Below are 11723 nucleotides of genomic sequence, written 5' to 3'. Positions count from 1 at the left end.
ACCTCTCCAGCATCTGCTGTCACCTGAGTTTTTTATCCTAGCCACTCTGACTGGTGTGAGGTGGAATACACCTTTTTCATTTGTATCTTGACCTTTTAATGTATGTGTGTCTTTTCCCCTTACAAATGTTTGAAATCCAATAGTTTTTTTTTTTATCTCCTTAGTATATTATGTTATGTGGACTTCATGGCATATGGTTTTGACATCTTTTATGATATGAGGGGGTGAGATGACTTAGAGGGTAAAGCCGCATGCTTAAACACTGGCAAGCTGCATCCAATTCCTTGAACCCATGTGCTGAAAGGACAGGACTCAGCCATGCACACTGACCTCTCAAAATGGCATGCTTCCCAAATTAAAAGATGCAAAGCAAGGTAATGTCTACCATATTTTATCTATATGACAGCTTAGTTTTGTGTACCAAATCAACAAAAGCTATATTTTTCATACTACATCTTAAAAAGCTATGTCAAAGATATTTTAGGTCCTTGTATTATTTCTCACATTTGTTATGATTTCATTATTTTGATTTCAAGTTTTTATTAGTTAACTTAGCTCTTTGGCTATCTCACATATTTATAATCATTGGAATTTCTTCTACATGCTATTTTCTCCATTCTCTCTCATCCCTGTCAATGTCCCATTTTCTCCATGAATCACTTTCCCACATTCATGACTTTTTTTCTCTCTGGACACAGTGAGTTTACCTAAGGTTCTCTGTATGACCATGGGTTTGGAGCTGTCCATTGGTACTTTGTAGGATGAATTCTTGGAACATAATTGAAAAGAATGATCCATTACTCTTAGAATGTTCTAGTAGATAATTAGTTGAAATAGGGTAGGTAGGTCACAGGGGCCTCTCCTACTCATGACTGACTGATGACATGACTAGACTTCTTCAGGCCCAGTGCAGGTAGCCATAAAACCGTGTTACTTGGCATAAAAGTAGTTGTCCTGAAATAATATTGTTATACTTGTGTCTGACACACTCAGAGCATGACATTTTGCAGACCTTTTCCTAGCCTCTGGTTTTTATGTATTTTTTGCTCCTTCTTCCTCAGTATTCTCTGATCCTTAATTCACTTTTTTTAACTTAAACAGTTTCCTGGCTCTGAATTCCCTGTAGCATGTCTACAGTTATCTTATTAGCATGATGTTTATTCCTGGTTAATTTCTCTCTGTTTATGTCACTTACCTGTGCCATATTCTTTAGAGGCACAATATAATTGTAGGTGCTTGGTTGAGAGATTTTTGTGAATAACATAAATCTATTTGTGAGGACCTTCTCCAATGGTTGACTTAATGTCAGTGTAAACAAATATCACCAAAGATTTGCTTTAAAAATGTCCTGTGTTACTAATATTTGGTTAAACAAAATATGTATTCTATAAACAAACAGCATGAGGCTAACAGAAAAAGGTAACTAAGAATAATAAATTAAAAGCTCATGATTGTGGCAGGATTGCATGTGAACAGAACCCAAAGTGTTCAAGGGTCTTTGGGTGCTCCATTGGCTCCCAAATTCCACATTTATGGAACCCTTTGAATGTCACATTCACAGGCCCAAGCAGGTGTGTGGAAAGGGGTTTCTTCCTCCAAGGTGATGACAGTTACCTATGTTAACAATCTAAGGTCCTGTTTGTGATAATTGGTAAGCTTGCCTATATTATTTCTGGTTGGTGATGGTGGAAATGACATTGAGTAGAGATGGGCTCCTGTGTGGCCAATCAGGTCAGAAGAGACCAGCCAGCCACTGAGAACATGAGAAGCATGATGCTCTAACCACTTAGAGTTTCTGGTACTTAGGATACCAATGGCCTTATTGGATGGCATTACATGCTGGTATAAACAAACCTTTTGGTAACATGGGGAGAGACTCCACATTTTCCCATCTACTAAGTCTGCTTCTGGGATTGACATATAAATCCCAGACTAGTTTTTCTGAATGAGGAAGGTTTATCTAGCACCAAAGATATCAAACCTGCAAAATCCATAGATTTACAAGGACTAGACAGGTCATTCCTTTGAGCACTCCACCACTTTGAACCACACACATACCCTAGGTGAGATGTATGATCTAATAATTATTTCCTCTCTTTTCTTCCCCCAAGGTTGCAGAAAATAGTGACCTACAGAGATTTGAAGAAGAGGTAAAGGGTGGGCCAGCCATATTTAATAAAATAAATGGCCTGTCAATGACCTATCAAGGCTCTCTACCATACTGTATCATCCACTCAACTCAGGGCTCTGGTTCTAGTCACAAAGCCTCAGGATGTCAAGTAGATATTTTTTTCCTAATTTTGCTAAAATGGGTCAACAGGAAGAATTGTACATATTTCTTGTCTTTCGTGCCAGAGCTTCCTAAATCAATGTAACCAAAAGGTAGGCATGACACTGGAGTGAAGAAAAGACATATCATAATATGCCTTTCAGTGTTTTTCTTCTTCTTCTAGTTCTTTCTTGCTAGAATACTGTGAGATTCAACTACCCAGTTTGAGATAACAAAAAAATATTCTGTTAGAAAGTACCAAGGCTGTTTATAAGCACTTAAAAATATACTAAAGGGTAATGTTATACAATGTTGGTGGCACTGGTTTAGAGATGGTTTCTGAAGAGATTGAAGTTTATGCTCTGGGATATTTAACTTCTCACCAGTCTCTCTTAATGTACCAGTCTCTCTTAAGTGTGTGTTCAGACCCACTGCTCCCACAGAAAAGAGGAGGCAGCCTCTTTGTAAGCCTGGAGCAGCAATGAGACTCCACTAGAAGCTGTGTTGAGGAACAGGCAGTGCAGGGTGGCTTTTGGAATGGACACCTCTGTCTTAATGTACAGTCAAATCTGAAGGGAAAACCTGAAGAGATGTTTGAGATGTGGCCAGGGCAGATCACACTTTACTCCTCTGATCCACTAAAGCATCTTGCTGAGTAGAGGTTGCACTAGAGCCCTCTTACTTCTGAACTCAAGCCCAGTGCTGCATTTTTAGAGGCAGCTTGAGTGGATCCCAGCACAGGCTGGAGAGCAGGTTCATGATGATGTCCATGTTAGCAAGAGAAATGACTTAGGTACTCCTAGTCTTTCTCCACCAAGCAGTGTAGCTTTTGGCTTTAAGTATTTAATGAAGCTCATGTTGGGGTTCCACTTTCTAGCATATGCTGTTTTCCTGGGGTGTCTGTCACTACTTGAGGGTGTTTGGAGATGTGTTCTGGAAAAATCAACACTTTCTGTGTGATGATGGTGTGGTCCTTGAAGATACTCACAGCATGGAGGGCATGGAGTCTCAGGTACTGTTTCTTATAACAGATGCTGATATTGCATGGGGCACATGCAAAGATTTAGATTTGCCCTTGTCTCCTTTCTATGGCATGTAGCTCCCATGCTTTATTTCAGGTTCAGAGAGGGCTAGAAAGACCTAATCTTCTTTGTCAAGGAAGGCGAGGTCTTTCTGTCATCAGGGTTTCAGAGGGCTCCTGAGGTCTCCATTGTGGAGATTATAAACAAGAAACAGCTACAAGAAAGTTTCTGGGGATCAGGTGGTCTATGTAGTTTCTACAGTCTCTGTATTTACAACAACAGTTCAGACCAAGGCAGTAAAGTCCTCTATCTTTTAGACCTTATGCGTGGGACTTGACATACATAGCTCTTTTCTAACAATGAAATCAGTTTTTAAAAAATATATTCAAAGGAATCCATAAAGGGATATAAATAACAGAATGATCCTTCTTAAACCAAATTCAAGCCATTCTTTCTAAACAGCTCTGTAACAAAGATGTTCATGAGGTTTAGGTTTAATTTTGTATAAAGAACAAGCAATCCCTTCTCCATTATTTTTTTGTTCTTGCCTAGAGACCATTAGTGACCCTTCTAGAAAAAGGGCTCTGCTCTTTTATTCTTTAGCTGTCAATGTTATTTTTGGATCCTCTAATCAAATGAGTCACTCCTGAAATGTTCAGTTTGTTTTATGGTCATGGCATGCCAGGAAGGCAGGCAGCTCACCTGCCCTGTACCACAGCTGATTCCAGCTGAGACAGCATCTGACATCTGTGTCCATAATAAAAGCTCGACAAAAGCCAAACAAATCATGTTTCTGCCTCTATTTCTCCTGCACATTAAAGGCTGCTCACCTGAAGTCACGATCTGGGCTCTGAATTGGGTTGCTGCATCTGATGTGATGGAACAAAGAAAGATCAATAGCTGCCACCATAAAAAGTCAATGGAACATAAATTAGGAAAAGAATATTTTCTAACTCTGGCCCCAAGCAGTGACTGGCTGGGTTCAAACCATACTTTTGGTCAATGAAAAGCAGAAAGTAACTTTATTTAACAGCAGGGTAGGTTACACTAGGATTCTATTTATGCTATCCTGACTTCTCTGTATTGATCTTCAAATAATGAATTGAAGTGGGATGATCCCCTCTAAAGTTAAGCTCACTACCAAATGTTGTCAGGAAGTTTCTAACTGTGGCTATAGAATTATGTGAGTCTAAGCCACACACTGGGGTCTTCTGGCTGTAAGCAATTTGAGAACCTAGGATGGATCTTGGTGGGTTCCAAGGCAGTCACATTAATATACTCAGGAATTTTCTAAAGTTGTGGTTTAGTTGGCTGCTGAGGAGCAAAATCAGCTCTTCTCTTCAGTCATGCCTTTGTCCCACACGATGAGCCCACTTGAAAAACTTTCAAAACAAAAGTAATGCCTTCTTATTTGATGAATAAAACTAATTTAGAATTATGGATGTAGCTCTGTGTCAGAGAACCTGCCTAGAATGTGCAGGGCTCTGGGATGGATGGCTAGCTCTGTATCAGACTTAGATCAGTGTGTATATTGAAGGGAAGTGATTAAAAAAAAACTAAAGAGAATAGAAAAAAGTAAATGTCACCCATCATATGATTACCCATTTTCATTGCTCACATGCCAACCAATTTATTTCTATCTTGTTTTCAAATGAACTCACATATGCTTTAAAAGTAATTTAGAATATGGGTAGTTTATGATCATTATTGTAAAAAACAAAACAAAACATCCTTTCCACTCTTGTTTAGATTGATTAAAATTATCAGCTAACAAGACTAAAGACATGGCTTGGTAGAGAACCTGAGTTTATTTCCCAGGACCAGTGTCAGATAACTTACAATCACTTCTTCCATCTCCAGTGGATTCAACTCCTGCTTTTGGGATCTGTGGATACATAAACTCAAATAGCACACACACACACACACACACACACACACACACACACACACACACAGAGAGAGAGAGAGAGAGAGAGAGAGATGGACACATACACATGACTAAAAATAAACCTTAAAAATTATTAAGCAAGGTTTAGTGCAAAGAAGTATCACATTAGTTCCTGATATGGAACTAATTTACCATTTTAATACAACCATTTTTTATGGTTGTATAGAATGTTCTGAATACCAAGATGTTTTGATAGGCAGGCTTCGTGACATGGACTACTGATGTCTTTCCATATAGGTTAGGATCCTTCTAGGATAACAAAACGGAAAATCAGAGAGAAGCAAGCATCTAGACTCTGCTGCCATCTCCCTACATAGAAATAGGATGGACTACACATATTGCGTTTTCTTTGAAATTTAGTTTATTTTTATGTATGCATGTGTGACTGTGAGTGTATGCCACATATGTGTAGATGCCTGCAGATGTAAGAAGAGGGTGTTATATCCCCTTTGAGCTGGATTTCCAGGGGGTAGTGAGTTGTTTGAGGTGGGTTCTGGGAACTGAACTCAGGTCCTCTGGAAGAACAGTCTGTGTTTTAAATTGCTGAGCCACCATTTGTCTGTTTTATCTTTAAACTTAATTGCAGTTCTTTCTCAGGAGGGATTGGGCATAGGAGGTGGAGTATAATACCCATAGTGCTCTCTTTAACTGAGAAGGTAAAAGCTTTTAATCCTCAGGATCTGCCTTCTTTACTTAGTGTGACACATCTTTGCATTTTGCTTAATGTGCTTTCTGTTATTGGACTAAAAAAAAAATTAAAACTCATATAAGCTCCCCGACTTTAAAGTAGACTTAACCTGTCTGGATTCATGAACAGAAAGGATGGTAATGTTGAAGAAGCATATGTATCTGTAGCATGATAAGACAACCTTAGGCAGCCACAGGGTTGCACACTCTGAGATCACGCGGCATGGGAGGATTTAGGTCATTCACATCATTCTCAACACCTCCCCCACCCTTTCTCAATTTTTGATGGTTGCACTACTATTTTCAGTCATTGCTCTAACTTTCAGTGTTATAATCAAACCATCTCTCTGGCTCTATCAATTTTCTATATCAATCAGTGTATCTTCTGATTACCAACTCCCCCTCCCTCATTCTTTTTTTTTTTTTTTGAAAGAAAGGCAATTTTATTAAAAAGAAGAACAACAAAAGGGAGATGGGACTAGAGCACAGGTTAGTCCATCCAGAGTACAGGTTAGTCCATCCGGGCCTTCAGTGTCCTGGTGGTGATCTTGTCTTTCTCAATGATGTGGACAACAACGCCCATGCCTGATATGGCATCCTGGTCCACCGCGTTCAGCATGGCCTGAGAAATGGTTTCAAACAGGTGTTCTGGGTCCATGTTGGGCTCCCAGAGAGACTCACACATCCCATACATTTGTTCCGAGCAGGTACCACTGACTACGAAGTCATCGGTCACCATGGGGCAGCCAATGAGGTCCAGAGAGCAAATGAAGGGTTTAAAGGTCTTCGGGTCCAGGCCAGCAATGACAGGCTCTGTGTAGTAGGGATCAAACTGCTTCTCATACAAGAGCTTGGGCACCATGCTCATGAGGGTGTAAGGCTTGATCTGCCGACCTTCCTTCAGCTCATACAGGTTCAGTCGGAACTTGAGACCCTGGGCAACTGTCTGGACGTCAGTGGCCAGGCCGGCCAGGCCTATGTAGAGCCTGTCACCCATGGGAAAGATCTTCTGGAAATCCGTGGTCACCATCTGGGCCTGGATTCCGAAACGCCTGTCTGCAGCGATGGCCACACAGTTCTTTCCCTTCATGGCCATGACGGCACCTCCATTATAGGACATAATAGACAAGATTGCGCTGTAGAGGAAGCCCGATCTCCACTGCGTTGCCTGCAAACTGGCTCTGGCTTTCTCGTCCCTACCCCCATTCTTAAAGACAACGTCTATCTTAGCTTCTTTTCCCATTGCTGAAGGAAACAAAGGTTTATTTCATCTCATAGTTCCAAAGTACAATCCATCATGCATTGCCATGCCATTATTACTCCAAGTTTGTTAAGCTCCACTCTTGGTAATATACATTCTATGAATTTTTAGCCAATGCAGAATTAATGTACCATTATTATTGCATCATAGTTTCACCCTACTGAAAATCCTCTGCGTTCCTCTTTACCCTCCCACTATGCCCTAGCCCATAGCAGCTACTGATTGTTTGCTCTATAGTTCTTTCTTTAAAAAATGCTTTCATTCAGATGGAAAGAAATACTATGTAACCTTTTCAGATTGACTTATTCCACTTGGCAACACGTATTTAAATCTTTTCTATGTCTTTTCATGGCTTGGTACTCAATTTTTATTGGTGATGAATAATTGTGCATTGTCTAGGAATTGTACACTTTAGTTATTTATTTCTATTCACAAAGCTACAAAAGGATATGTCAGTTATTTTGAAACCTAGGCAATCATTAATAAGTTGTTATAAGCATTCTTTGCAGGTTTATGTACAGGCAGACACTTCAGGTCCCTTAGAAATATCTGTTGACATGTCTTCATGCTGAGTTTCTTCCCTCAGCCATATTCAACCTCATAACAAGCTCACAATGCCACCCCTTACTTCTGTTGCCATGTTTTTGTTTTCTCCTATTTCTTTTTTATCAGTCTTAGAACTTGTGTCTTTCTGCTTATGTTTCCTAATTGTTCTTGTATATGGTCTGCTTTCTCCACCTGATCCTTTAGTCTATGAGCCTTGGTTGGTTTACATTCTCAATGTATTAATGTTCAAATCTTCTCCATAGCTGAGTACTATTTTGGTCCTTACTTTTTCTATTCAAACCATATGGATGTTGTCAAGGCTGTTCATTTGGCGCTAGATATCAACTGGTGTGCTCACCCCTTGCCACCTATCCCTGCTCCCAGCTTTACTCAGTTGTGAAGAGGAAACTTAAGGGTTCTTTGGAAAGTCAGTTGTGTTGAATGGTGCTTTGCTGGAGCAAACATGTGAAGGAGTATTTTCCTGAAGCAGATACAAGTAAAAGGACATTTTGGTAAAGCAGAGATGTGAAGGAATGTTTCACTGAAGCAGACACAGGTGAAAGGCTAAGTCAGACTCACAGAGGAACGTTTTGCTGAAGTAAACACAGGTGAATGGATGTTCTGCTAAAGCAAGCATGTGAAAGGACATGTGATGAAGGATTTTTCACTAACAATACAAATAGATGTATTAGTCTGCCTCACATGTACTGTTGAGCTCCATTTGTTGGGATTTTATAGAGAGAAATACACCAAAAACATCTGATGCTGTAGTTTTTTGCCATTTCAGCAGACACAGGCTGATTGACAGAGTGATGTCAGCTGAGACAGACACATGAGCTGAAGCAAGACACATGCTGATGCAAGACATGTCAAGGACACGTGATGTTTGGAGGGAATATAAAAAGAACTCAATAGATAGTGACCCGAGCCTGGGAGCTTGGCTTGCTTGCATAGCTAAATGATCTGGGTCTTGAGTCTTCACTGATGTTTGCATCACTGAGAGAAGAACAGTCAAGAACTTCTCCTGGTGTCCCTGTTGGCCCTGATTCCTCCTGCTGACTCCTGTTGAGGCTGAAGCCTGGCTGGCTGTTCTAGGTGGTGCCACCAAGGCTGCTGATTCATGTTTGCTATCTGTCTTAGTCATGGTTTCTATTCCTGCACAAACATCATGACTAAGAAGCAAGTTGGGGAGGAAAGGGTTTATTGAGCTTACTTCCACATTGCTGTTGATCACCAGAGGAAGTCAGGACTGGAACTCAAGCAGGTCAGGAAGCAGGAGCTGATGCAGAGGCCATGGAGAGATGTTTCTTACTGGGTTGCTTCCCCTGACTTGCTCAGCCTGCTCTCTTATAGAACCCAAGTCTTCCAGCCCAGAGATGGCACCACCCACAAGGGGCCCTACCCACTTGATCACTAACTGAGAAAATGCTTCAAAGCTGGATCTCATGGAAGCACTTCCCCAACTGAAGCTCCCTTCTCTGTGATAACTCCAGCTTGTGTCAAGTTGACACATAAAACCAGCCAGTACACTATCCCAACTCTACTGAACTAGATTGCTGGTGTATCCATGAAATGTTTACGAATGGACCAAGCTGCTGTTGTTCCCTCGTGAACTGAACTTATTTCCTGATAATGCAGATGGGATTTCCTCCAAGGAACCATTTCTAATCAGTTCCACTTCCACCAGATCCTTTATTTTTTCACTATCTCTGGTGGGTGGTAGGCTAGAAGGGAGTAACCTTTGACAAGCATTTAAGAACCATCATTAAAAATTGGCATTGAAAAAAATTATAGTTACACAGTTGGCTGTATAACTTTCTTTGTGTATGGTTGAGGCATTGTAGAGTTTTTTTTTTATGTAGTTTGGCCATCAAACATGCCAAAATGTTTTCTTTTAAAATTTTATCTCTCCTTCCTTCCTTCCTTCCTTCCTTCCTTCCTTCCTTCCTTCCTTCCTTCCTCCCTCCCCTCCTCCTCCTCTCTTCCTCCCTCCTCTCTCTTTTTTTCTCTCTCTCTTCCTCTCTTTCTTTCTTTCTTTCTTTCTTTCTTTCTTTCTTTCTTTCTTTCTTTCTTTCTTTCCTTCTTTTTGTGCTAGCCTATATGCCTGAGTAAAAAGTTGTAATAAGCACACAGTTGATACCATGGTGGAAGTGTATAGGGGATAAAAAGTGGTCTACAATCCCACAACCAGGCCTGTGTTTTGACCCTATATCTCTGCAACAGGGATGTAGAAAGTACATATTTTTTTTTTCTCCAGGTCGGCTAAGTTGGCTTTTTGCCCCCTTAGTAACTAACTATGATTACAAAAGGAAAAACTCGAGTAAATTTGGGTCTATTAAATAATTTGTATGTGGGAGGGGCTGAGTTGAGGAAAGATGTTAAGTTGAAGTAATTATATTTTAATAAAAAATTATTATGAGGGTTTTTTCCCCTTAAAACACAAAATACAGCACATCTTGAAGCCATTGTTCCTCTCACTGCTGGAAGCAAGAGAAGTTCTTCTCTCAGCATCATTGTGAAAACCTGATAGAATTCAGGAGGCGGGACTCCCAGAACCTGCCTGGGTCCTCCTTAGAATTAGGTTCCTGGAGAACTCTCACTCTTGCCCTGTCTCCACCTGGCCTCTAACTGTGTCTCTGGTGCTGTGCAGTGGAGTCTTTTGCTTTGACACCGGCTTTCAGAGGGCTGTCCACACTGGCTGTGGTTCTGCCCAGGGCCCAGTTCTGGAATTTTAGGGCAGTGGTTTGTTCTGTCACCTGACTTCCCATGTGTGTCTAAGAAGTTGCTGAACTTTCTGTCTGTTCAACTTTTTTCTTGTTATTGCAGAGTACAGACTCCCAGGCTTCCTACCTGCTGGGATGGAATCAGAGAGAAGCATTCTTTCTGCAAAGAGAGGTTTATCTTGGTTTCTGTAACTTGCTGTATTGGTTTCCTGATTGCTCTGCAGTCCTGATATGCATTATGATATGTTTACTATTCTGGGCATTAGGTTTTCACTATTCCTTATAACCTACCATTTGCTATTTAAAGCATTTTCATACATGTACATCATTGTACTTTGCTCACAACCCCCAACTGTGTTCTTTGGCTAACATTTTGTTTGATTTTACTGATAGACATCTTCAAGTAATTCTTAGGAAAGGACATACAAGGAGCAAACATTTGGATTGGAAATGATTTTATTTTGCATTCTTGCCTGAACCAATAGTTTGACTGTAGAATTTTGGATTTGAAATTATTTTCCCTTTGGTCTGGCAAATCTTATTCTATGGCTACTTAGCACTCACTGTTGTTCATGGTAAGACAGAAACTGAGGTCTCATTCTTCATATGGTATTGAGTTATTTTGTTTGTCATTGAAAATCTAACATATTGTTAGTGTCCTTTAGATTCCTTCCACTTTCATTTCATTTGAAGAAGCATGTCTTCCAACTTTGAAAATAATTCCAATTTTTCTCTTGAAATTTCAAAATTCTTTGTTATTTTTTATTAGATATTTTCTTTATTTGCATTTCAAATGATATGTCCTCTCCTGGTTACTTTGAGAAAAAACAAAAACAAAAACAAAAAAACAAACCTTGTTTCCTCCTCACTTCCTTTGCTCACCAAGTGGGTAGCCTCTCCCACTTCTTGGCCCTGGTATTCCCCTACACTGGGGCATAGAACCTTCACAGGATCAAGGGCCTCTCCTCCCATTGATGACTGACTAGGCCATCCTCTTCTATACATATGTTTCTGGAGCCATGAGTCCCCCCATGTGTACTCTTTGGTTGATGGTTTAGTCCCTGGGAGCTCTGAGGGTACTAGTTAGTTCATATTGTAGTTTGTCCTAAGGAGCTGCAAACCCTTCAGCTCCTTGGGTCTTTTCTCTAGCTCCTTCATTGGGGACTCTGTGCTCAGTCAAATGGATGGTTGTGAGTCTCTACTTCTGTATTAGTCAGGCACTGTCAGAGCCTTTCAGGAGACAGAAATATCAGGCTCCTGTCAGCCA

The 11723-nt window shown here is 40.4% G+C and overlaps 1 pseudogene; it reads right to left on the bottom strand.

The window, feature by feature from the left end:
- Window positions 1-6437: 6437 nt before the first annotated feature.
- On the bottom strand, window positions 6438-7169 carry LOC116101428 (annotated as a pseudogene).
- Between the last annotated feature and the right edge of the window lie 4554 nt (window positions 7170-11723).

Source organism: Mastomys coucha, unplaced genomic scaffold (assembly GCF_008632895.1).
Source record: "Mastomys coucha isolate ucsf_1 unplaced genomic scaffold, UCSF_Mcou_1 pScaffold21, whole genome shotgun sequence".
Classification (NCBI taxonomy): domain Eukaryota; kingdom Metazoa; phylum Chordata; class Mammalia; order Rodentia; family Muridae; genus Mastomys; species Mastomys coucha.
The sequence above is the reverse complement of the archived record's forward strand: the minus strand, read 5'-3'. Positions and strand labels throughout refer to the sequence as shown.